This window comes from Cyprinodon variegatus, unplaced genomic scaffold, assembly GCF_000732505.1.
Source record: "Cyprinodon variegatus isolate N-32 unplaced genomic scaffold, C_variegatus-1.0 Scaffold184, whole genome shotgun sequence".
Classification (NCBI taxonomy): domain Eukaryota; kingdom Metazoa; phylum Chordata; class Actinopteri; order Cyprinodontiformes; family Cyprinodontidae; genus Cyprinodon; species Cyprinodon variegatus.
This window is the reverse complement of record NW_015150637.1, coordinates 880,423-890,120: the sequence shown is the minus strand read 5'-3', so window position 1 is coordinate 890,120 and position 9,698 is coordinate 880,423. Positions and strand designations below refer to the sequence as shown.

Genomic DNA, 9,698 nt, shown 5'->3' with positions numbered 1-9,698 from the left:
CCTACATTACCGTGTTAACATGCTTTTCAATCCTTCCGGCACATTCTTTTCAAACTAAACTTTGCTTTAAACTGTTGTCTGCTTGGAAAAATATAAATTGTAATGTTAAAAATCTAAAAAAAAACACTACTACTACTCACCAATTTAACATGTTTAGCTCTATAACATTAAAATGCACCACTCCAATGTCTAAGAAAATAAGATTTAATGAACATTTTTTAATGTATGACCACTGTACAGAAGACTGTCATATGATATAAATATTTACACTGATCGCATACAGTTATTATTATTATTTTCCTAATCCCTGACTGATCATTTTTAATCTAGCGTGTATTATAGTATAGATTAAATTCATCATCCAGCTGCTGCTCTGCAGAATTCTCTCCCCAAGGAGAGAAAAATTACGGCATCTAGCAGAAAATCACGCAGCTTTTTCAAATCTTGCGAGAATGTGAACAAAACAACAAAAATGGCGCCGGCAACGCTTGTGGGTCGTTTTAAGCGAATGTCAATGATTTTAAAGTAATTTTGAGTGATAAATCATTGCAATGATCAGTGCAATGATCGCAATAAAAACTATATATATATACATACATACACACGACAGTCACAGGTAAATGATGGCATTGAGATTATTTCTAAGAGCATTAAATGAGCATCATAAAGCATTAAATTAGAGTTACTCATTCCTGAATAAACTGTATAAGATGCTGTGTGTTGAAGTTCTGCTGCTCCTTGTGGTGTCAGGCAGTCATTACAGCAGATGTTCAAACATAGAGATGAATTTTGGAGGAAAAGAAGGGGTAACTTTTTAAAACCTCCATGCAACTATTAGGTCACTTCCACATTAGATTGAGCTTATTCAGAACGGCAGATTATTTGTTCATTTAAAATCTAGAGGTAGAAATGAGAGCTGGCTGCTGGTTGTTTTTAGCAATGTACTGAAAAAGAAATCAAAGCCTTGAGATGTTGATGCACTTTGACTTCAATCTACACCTTCCTATTCCTCTGTTTCCCACATCGTTTGTTCAACGCTACAGGCTCTCAATGGGAGGCTGAATTTATTAGCCGTATGAAACCTTTGCAGTGCAATAACCAGCCGGTATTGCTTTCCAAACTGTCGTTGCAGTATTAACCTGTTGGTGAAATATTGTGCAGCCCGGGTTGATTTGTAAATAATTGATAAGCTGTTAAACTACCCATCAATCAGTGTCGTCCTTTCCTAAAATCCACGCCCCGGCCTGCTTACACGCGCTCAGTCTGTGGGTGTCTCACATGCTGCGGTGTGTGAGCTTTTTGTTGACACGGCGACGGCTGCAGCCACGTGGTTGTTTGTGTATTTTCTGCAGAGGACAGTGAGGCCAGACGGGCCGTCACGTCCAGCAGGCCTGAGCCGCACTTTGCCCCGGCTCAAGGTTTCCCGCTCTGCCTGTTTGTGTCGGAGAGCGAGGCAGAGGAGGGCGTCGGCGAGGAGCTGCGTCAGGTGCTGTTGACATTTGAACCGCCTATTTTCAGTCCCACCTTGTGGTCTCACAGCCTGACCATTAGGGCCATCTGACAAAATAAAGTCCTGGAGAAGTTTAATCCTGTCAGCAGTTATGCAACATTTTGGATATTCGAAGTGGTTTTCCTGGTGTGTGTGATAATCTTCTTAAAATCTGCACAGCCGCGTCTGGAAGGGAAACTGATTTCAGCCTGTTGTGATTTGTTGGGGTGTTTGTCGGTGCGAAGCGGGCTGTACTTCTGCCTGCCGAGCCACAGATGGCAGCCCTCTCTCCCCGCTCGCCGTGCAGATGCAAGCGTGTGAATGTGTAGTGTCAGGTTTTCTTTGCACGTGAGCAGAGGACGCCGTGTGTTTTTGTTGATGTGAGCAGAATACACAGGCACATTTTGTCTCCCTGTGCACACTCTGTCACCGCTCTGAAGACCAGCCCCCCCCACATTTCTGTTTATTCCCCATATGCAAACACAAACTATAAAAATGAGCTGCAGATCAGCAACAGAGCTTCATTAGATTTCTTTAAAATAAGATTATTTCTTTAAATTGTGACTCCTCTGTTTAGCATCTTGCTGTGTAAGCTCCTTTATGGCTGCAGCCGGTTGGGCTTCCTTATTTGGTAAAAACCACCCACCACCAGCCCTGGAGTTAAAGTAGTGTCATTTACCTCATAGGCATCATGACACCTACTGAACAAAAGGCGTCTTTGCTCTTTGTGCCAGCGTGTGCCCAGTTTCCCCTGCTGTCTTGGCTGCAGACCAGTGTTTTTCCTCTCTGTTTGTGTTGGGCTCTCTGCTTCCCTTCAGGTGACTGGCTGCCTGCAGAAGCTGTTTGTTCCTGCTTCTCTCACCTGCTTTTATCCGGCTTCACCCACTGGGCCCTTAAAGCCTGTAGAATGTGCTCAGATTAACAACCTTAATCATATATTTAACAGCTAAATAGAATAGAAAACAGTTATCAGGGATTAAGGAGTTCAGATTTCCTTTCAGATTACACTTTACATGTTTGTTTCTCACATAATAAAATAAAAGTGATCTATAGGAGTATTGCTTAACTGTATAAATCTGAGCTGTGCGATTATTGTCACCTAAAACTTGTTTAATCTAATGTAGCATTAAATCATTGTGATGATCCCTGAGGTATGTGGAGGGCTAAAATATATTATGAGATGCATAAATCTATATGTTCCTAATGCATATTGGAAATATGAATGGAACACTTTGTATAATGCAGGGTTCCTGCGGGTCCTTAAAAAGTCTTAAAAGGTATTGTATTCTTCATAATAAAACTAAGGCCTTAATTGGTATTAAAATGTTTTAAATCAGTCTTTTAATTTTTAAAACATCATAAATAGGATATTTTTAACACTATTTATTTTGTAATCTAAATAAAACGTTAAAATTGACTATTTATTTTTTTATAAAGAAAAAAAAAAACGACTCGCCATTATTGGTTCCGTCCCGATGGCGGAAACAATAAAAGCGTTCATTCAAAGGGACATTTGGGAGATGCGCCATTTACCTTTTGTCTGGAAAATATGAGCAAGTCTGAATTTAACAAAAATTGGTTATCCAGCCAATCGTTTTCTCCTTGGCTAAAACCAGGGAACATACATGAGGCTCAGTGGATTTTGTGCAAGAAGTCATTCAAGCTCGGAACGATGGGAATTAAGGCAGTGGAGTCGCACATGCGAAGCACGAAACACAAAGCGTCAAAATGGAGTTACCGAGAAACAGCCGGTATTTCTCAGTTTTGTTCCACCCTTGTCTCCGCAACGCCTCCACTTATCACCAAATCAAACATACTAAGAAAACGATACAAAGAAAAATAGCTGCAAAAAAGACTGATTTGTTTTGTTCCCTGCTAAAACAAAGTTTGTGAATTCAGTTAAATAATTGTTAAAATATATCTGTCATTTGTGTGTTTTTAGCTTTCTTCCTAAACCTTTGGGTTAAGTTGTCGCAAGCAGGTTTTTCTTGTGTTTCTTGTCGATTTGGTCTTAAATTTTAAAATTTAAGACCAAATCCAAATTTTAAATTTGACTTTCCTTATGTTGTAGGAACCCTGTAATAATTATATACCATAAAACGGAGGGAGGTCTTCAACAGGGGGTCCGCGACCCCAAGGGGGGTCTATGGAGGTACTGCATGGGGTCGCAAAAGTTTTGGTTAATTAGACTTTTTTTTATATTTCCCCATGCAATTTCTTTCACTACTTGAAATGTCTTTAAATCCACATTAACATGAATTCAACAGACTGTAGTAAACAGATAAATGGAGGCAGAAGATGTCTTTCTGTCATCAATGCACACATTCAGCGACACACAGGAGCTCTTTCAAGATGGGCACCGTTTCATTCACAACACCTGTCCCATCAACCAGGAATCAGATTTATAAATACTTTAATAATCCCAGGGAGAAATTACCTTGGTTATATTACTCCATCTGTAATAGAGGGACTATAGGACCAGTTTGATATAACACTATTTCATATAATATATATAATTAGGGGGTCCCTGCTCCATCTCGCCATCAGTTTGGGGGTCCTTGGTGTGGAAAACATTCAAGAACGCTGCCATTAAATATTGAAATGCATTTAAATTATGAAAAATGTCTTATTAAATAACGTATTCCAGAAAAAGTTCAAAACAAATCACTGGACTTTTGGTTTCCAAGTTTGAAGACATTTTCGCTTTCCATCCAGAAAGCTTTCATTATAAATTCATATTGATAATATGCATTAGAAATAGAAATACTTGTTACTTCTACTAAAGGAACATATAGATTTAGATATTAGCAGAAATATAATGTTATTGAAAATTTGACTCGATACATTGTTTGTTTCAAAATATTATTCACTCTATTAGTTGGTTTAAATATTAAATTGATTTTAGATTTAATGGAAAAAATTAGGAAATATTGAAAAAAATAAGAACATTTCCCTTTATATGTATAAAAGAATATAAAGTGAATATAATTTTATGTGTTTTAAGGGCTATTTGGAATCAATATTCTAGAGAGTAAATTTCTATGTCATTCACTTCTTTGCTAACGAACGACATCCCCACAGTACGATCATCCTTCTTAACCTTGAGGATTAGACCGATATGTCGACTGGCCGATGTTTAGCTTGTTTTCCTGTATCAGCATCGACCAAATTGTTTATTCCTTTACTGATTCATCACTGCATTTAGCAGCCATGCTTTCAGCCGCTCCCTCAGTTTGCTATGCATTATGCATTAATGTATTGTTTGAGTTAATAATAAGCGCTTCTTTTTTTATTTAAATTGAAACTTGTGTAGCATTTGTTTTCACCTGGGTCTTTATCTGACATTTATGTATGGAGAAAAAGCAATATCAGCTAAAGTGGGTCCTAAAAAGTCTGCAGCACATCGACTGGTGTCCAAATAATCAATCTCAGTATCACCCTTACAAAAAAAAAACGTTTATCTTCAGTCTCTCTCAGGATACAGGAAGCACATTAAAAGATGTACAGAACAGTTTTAGATTTGTATGAAGAAAACATTTTACATGCTTCTTTTATTCATGTTAAGATTTCTATTTTCTTTTGGTCTTCAATTTTCTCAGACAAAAATCTAATTCAAAAATCAATACAAAGGTTCTTACATCGATTATTTAGACCTATTTTATGTTAACATTAACCTGCTTCCTGAATGATTTAACTTTGGCAATAAAGTAAATAAAACTAAATATTTGTCATCTCACTTTAATGTTTTGGGAATTTATTATGATTCTTATTCAGATTTTTAACCTTAAGACTAAATGGATAAAGCAAAACTACAATTTCTGGTGTTTTTTTTCCCCCAAGAAATGATACCAGACTTGCAACATTAGTGCAAGAAAATTTGTCAAATTACACTCGCAATCAAAATCCGGTTTCAGGATTTGTTCCTGGTTTCTTAAAATTACATGACTGTTGTTTAAATAGTTCAAAGGTGACATTTTCTCCTCAAATATTCAAAATTTTGTAAAAAAATAAATAAATAAATAAATAAAATCTAAAAAAATCGACTCTGGAAAAGCAGAATTTCTTAAAACTGAAAACTTTGTGGGATTGTTCCTGCGATTCTCTGCGTTAAATCAACATATCACAAAATAAATCCCAATAAAAAGCTGAGAAATCGGTGGCTGTATCGGTGCAAATTATTTAGAACTTAAAAGATGCTGTAGCAATGTCCTTTTCCACCTATTAAAGTCATTCTTAATCTGAGTGAAATGTCCTGTTTTTAAAAACAAACCCTGTTGAGTTTCTAGTCATAGCTGCACTTATGCAGACGATGCAGATATTTTTATGCATCTTTGTGGATTTTAGTTCTCTTTTCAGGAGCCATGTGTCCCAGTTAGAAAGCAGAAACCAGCAGGCTCTGACAAGTACAGCTATCTGAAGGCTCTGTCTGCTTTGCTCTTTGTTAATAAGAGTGTGGAGGATTGGTGTAATTTGCCAGCCAAAGTGTCAGAACAGTGCTCGACATCAGTGCAGCCATTTTTTTCCCTCCACATTAGCTCTGTAATTATTACATGCATACGCTGACAGGTTCTGTACTGTGGAGGCTGGCTGTCATACACCAGTGCAGTGATGGAAATATCACAAGGTTCAGCTCACAAATAGAGTGCGGTGCCTTATAAGAAGAAAAGGACTTTTATTAAACATTTAGGTTTATTAGAGAAGATAATTATGTGCAGCTAAACAGTGCTATGAGGGAATATAATAACATACAAACTTTAAGATATTTTAACGCTGTCTGGCTTTACCTTCAAAAAGGATTTAAACCCACCACATTTTGTCACTTTGCATCCATAAACTTTAAAGGTACATGGGCTGATAATAAGCCAGCGGCTAAAAGACCAACATCCAGTTGATTATGATGAAATAAAGGCTTTACACTCCAATAATCCCTCCTGACTGTTTAGAATTTTTTAGGCTAAATAGAATCTCAGCACCGGGCCGATGAGCTGGCATAAACAGGATTTGCTCCATCTAGTGGCAGTATAGCAGAACTACCAGGAAGGCAGATATTGACACAGCTACTAAATAATTCCCAGCTGCTCTAATGCCTCACAGAAAACTAACAGGTGGAAGGAAAGGACTTAAAAGCATAGCTAACACCAGTAGCACTATTAGCTGGAACATGTTCTCATGTGTCATTCGTCTTAGAATAGAAAAGATCCGACAGTGGGGAAATTATGATGTGACACCAGTGCATCATAATGACTGTAAGGTAAAAGTGTATAAAAAAACAACTGAATATATATATATATAGGAGCGGCTATTGGCTACAGCCCCGGATGTTTCCCTTGGCTACAGCCCCGGATGTTTCCCCAAGAGCCCCGGATCTGAGCTGATCCGAGTAAAATGTGCAGTACTGGAATTCACCAGGTGGTGGCAGCATGTGCAGGAAAGCAGCCTGTAGCCACTAGCTGTTGCTAAACTGATTGATGTCCAAGGGATGTGAAGCTCTGTCTGACTTCAGAATCAGAAATACTTTAATAATCCTAGAGGGAAATTACTTTTGTTACACGCTCCAGTTACAGTTTTAGATAATATATACACACATCCAACTATACAATATAATAAAGATAAAAAAATAAGAATGAAAAGAGATCAAATATATACACATAAAGCTCTTCTGTATATATATCTGTACATATATAAATGCATATGTAAAAACTAAATCCAAATAACTTCCAGACGTTCTTTGCCCCGGTGTTATAAAATGTATAAAATTCTGCTTCCATGTGTTGAGAACGCGCATTGAAGCCAGAGGGGCGGACATGGCGGATGGGACCATTTTCTTGGCGCTTCTGATCAAATTCTCGCTAAAAATAACTCTTATAATGATGTTAATGTTGTAACATCCAGTTTAATCAGCAGCTGTTGTTTACAAAATTGTAAAATGACTAAATAAACGATGTCCTTTTTAAGCTGTTTTGTTTTTTAACGCCAAGAGAATTTTTTCCAACTTCTATCTCTTCAGCCTGACAGAAATAAAAGTCAGTCACCAAACAGATTTCCAATTCGTAGTGAGAATTTATCATTTTTCATTGGTGATACATGGCTGATAGCAGGACACAAAAATTAGACTTCCTGAAAAGATGAGAGTGTAGACTTTCTGGTAAAAGTGTTTTTGATAAAAAAAAAAAAAATCCTTCTACTAGAATGCCATCAAAACGCTTACAATATTAAGTCTGTCTTAAGTGTTTACTTTTGCCGTCGCCTTTCAGGTGGGAGCAATCGGCTAAGGGAGCTTAGTGATTAGAAACAAAATCGTAAATTTTTTTTCCAGACAGCATTAAAAGTTAGCTGAGTAAAAAAAAAATTGAGAAACAGCAAGAAGAGAGGGACAAAACGTAGAGCAAATAATGTTTGTCTATTCTATTAAAATATCTGTATAATGGGTCTGTTTTATGTGTTGTCTCCTCTATTCAGAGGGCCCCCTGCCTGTCTTTGCCTAGGGCCCTAAATTTCCTAAATCCTCCCCTGGTCCAAGGTGTATAAAATATTCGTGCGAGTCGATGCAGACTGGAAGCAGCGACCCCCCTGCTTCCACCTCTGTCCTGTAGACGTCTCCTCCAGCTGAGACATGTGGAGCGAGAAGCACTCCGTTCACCTGGTCGCTGCCATTATGTTGTTAAAGCTCTGCGTCTGCCACGCTCCTTCCTCCCCTCTGCTCTTCGTCTTTAATCCTCGGCAGACGAGGTGTGTCTGAGCACCAGAGTCAGGGAGAAGAGCCCGTATTTGCTTAACCAAATCCACAGGGAGGCAGCTCTCCTTCATCTACTGCATCTGCTTTTATTCAGGCGTTTGTCACTGGTGCTCTCTCCGTTCTCCGTGACGGAGGAGAGAGGAAAGCCTACAGACGACGCTCAGCACTTCACTTCACTGATCTCTTTCCTCTGGGTCTGCCCTTGCTCTCCCTCAGTAGTTTGTCTTCCTGCCTTGCCGCTGGGGTCAGACTGGCACAGGCAGGCGTAGCTGGAAGGAGGGAAGATCTTGTGTGTGTGTTGGGAGGTGTTTTGTTGCAGCGCTTATTGGCTAGAATGCCAGGGTTAGTCGGGGCTTGCCCCTTTGTTTTACACACAGGCCACACAGTAAGCAGACAGATGAAGCCGGTGAAGCTTTGCTGTATGGGCTCCTGCAGTCGATCCCGCAGGAGTCTAGGGATATAAAACCTGCCACCATCTAGAGAAAGGATCGCTGGTAAAATATTACATTTTCAGGGTTTTACAGGTCTGGATAAGAATAGGAAAGGGGGAAAAAAACTTGTTTCCCATCCTTTATTCCCTGTCCCTTTGTATCCATCCTGCTCTTCCTTTCATCTGTCCGTCTATCAGTTTATCACTTCCTTCGTCAATTTATATACCTCAATATTGGTAGGAGCTATGGAGTGAACTTTGGTCCATTATTGTTGCAAGCAAATAAAAACATTTTGTGATTTAATACCAACAACTTGAGAAAAACTTTCCTGTTTGTTCATGATATGCTTTTTGTTTTTTTCTTCAAATTATATATATATTTATATAATATACTTTTTAATGTATCTTTTTCAGATTGCATTTTATGAACTGCATTCTTTACAAACAGCGTTTCACACATTAGATTCTCTTCAGCCCAATAAAAAGGCTTGCTCTTGATGAACACATTGAGAAATAAAAATGTTGTTGCAAATATGCAGACCACTAGAAATGCGGTAAAAGAATAGAGCCCGCCCCCAGAAGTGACAAGACCCTAAACTGTAAAACACAATTTGTAAACAACGCAATTTGTAAAACCTAACTTGGAAAAACAGTCATATAAATAAAAAATAAAAAAAGATGGAAATTATTTTTTTGGATATAAGTTCTGTTAAAAATCTTTTTTTAGAAAACTGCAAAGTTTCCCTTAAAAACTTAAAACATTTTCAGTTGTTTGATTTATGAATAGGATTTTAAAATGTATTTTTTGTTATCTTGTTTTACATAGCCTGTTTTTTATTTTAAACAATAATGAAACAAAACACAAAATATAAAAGTTGAACTGTTAGATTTTCTTCCACTATTCAAGAAGAAAAGTCCATGATTTTTGTAAATCTCAGCTGTTTGAAGGAAGTTAAAGCGTTGGTTCAGATCTTATGTCTTCATGTTCTGATAAAGTAGAATCCGACTCCTTCCTCCTGTTTTCTCCAAACCGTCCCTTTTAA

General features: G+C 37.8%; 1 protein-coding gene across 2 annotated transcripts in view; it reads left to right on the top strand.

Moving 5' to 3' along the window:
* med13 (mediator complex subunit 13) overlaps nt 1-9,698 on the top strand; it is a 117,812-nt gene that overhangs the window by 56,547 nt on the left and 51,567 nt on the right. The window lies entirely within an intron of this gene.